General features: G+C 37.8%; 1 non-coding gene across 1 annotated transcript; it reads right to left on the reverse strand.

The window, feature by feature from the left end:
• Positions 1-981: 981 nt before the first annotated feature.
• On the reverse strand, positions 982-1,088 carry LOC148545305 (small nucleolar RNA R71). The gene has a single exon (XR_015900379.1). It is a non-coding gene; the product is annotated as a small nucleolar RNA R71 (small nucleolar RNA).
• Between the last annotated feature and the right edge of the window lie 380 nt (positions 1,089-1,468).

Raw genomic sequence — 1,468 nt, forward strand, 5'->3', positions numbered from 1 at the left:
GTGGCACATAAACTAGAATTGAACTTCACCCTCTAGTTGGAATTAATTGACCAAGGAATTGGCGGTTGATGAATTTTAGAGGAGACTAAAAAGGTCTAAGGAATTAGGGTTTAGTCACATATAGTTTCCATGAATTAAATCTTGCATGATTAAAATAGTTAGTAAGAAAAGTCAATCCAGAAAATAGATAATTCTGAAGTCTTAACTGTTTTTCCATATATTATTCACCACTTGTTTATTGCTTGCTTTTTAATATTTTGAATTTACTGTTAATATTTTTGAACCATTAAACACTCTTTTATGTTTGTCTAACTACGTAAATCACTCAATTATTGTTGCTTAGTCCATCAATCCTCATGGGATCGACCCTCACTCACCTGAGGTATTACTTGGTACTCTGCACTCTAACGTAGAGATTCCCACTTTCTTTTATTTTCTGTCTATTTATGAGCATGAATAGAGACAAGGAACCTCTTTTAGACCTTGATCCTGAACCTGAAAGGACTTTGAGGTGGCGTTTGTAACAAGCAAGACTTTAGAAGGCTGCAGAGTCCATTATGGATCATAATAATGCTGTTAATGCCAATGTGGCAAATTCAGTTGGGAATGAGCAACCTAGAAGAGTGCTTGGCTCTTACACTGCTCCTAATGCAGACCTTTATGGCAAAAGTATTGTGGTGCTTCCAATAGCTGCAAATAATTTTGAACTGAAGCCACAGCTAGTTACTCTTGTGCAATTGTCAGTATCATGGACTCCATCAGGAAGACCCAAATCAGTTTATTTCTGATTTTCTGTAGATTTGTGATACCGTAAAAACCAATCGAGTGAATCTTAAGGTGTACAAACTCATGCTCGTCCCATTTGCTGTGAGGGATAGAGCAAAGCTGTGGTTAGATTCTCAAACCAAGGAGAGTCTGGATACTTGGGACAAGGTTGTCACTGGCTTTCTGACTAAATTTTTCCCACCTCAAAAGCTGACTAAGCTAAGGGTGGAGGTTTAGATTTTAAGACAGAAAGATGGTGAGACCCTTTATAAAGCTTGGGAGAGATTCAAGCTACTTACTAGGCAGTGCCCTCCAGACATATTCTCTAGATGGACTCAACTGGATATCTTTTATGAGGGCTTATGTGAAATGTCCAAGATGCGCTTGGATAATTCTGCAGGTGGTTCTTTGCACATGAAGAAGACACCAGAGGAGACTATTGAGCTTATTGAGTTAGTTGCTAACAACCAATACTTATATTCCTCCAACAGGAATCCCTTGCACTCTGAAACCTCTCAGAAGAAAGGCATTTTGGAAGTGGAAGCTGTTAATGCTCTTCTTGCTCAAAACAAGTTTATGTCTCAGCAAATAAATCTACTTACTCAACAATTGAGTGCAATGTAAGTTTCAGCTATCAACACCTAAAATCCACATCAAGAGGTCCCTTATGACATGACAGGTAATTTTATACAAAATGAAAATT

The sequence above is a fragment of the Arachis ipaensis genome, chromosome B9 (assembly GCF_059453495.1).
Source record: "Arachis ipaensis isolate K30076 ecotype BB chromosome B9, ASM5945349v1, whole genome shotgun sequence".
Classification (NCBI taxonomy): Eukaryota; Viridiplantae; Streptophyta; class Magnoliopsida; order Fabales; family Fabaceae; genus Arachis; species Arachis ipaensis.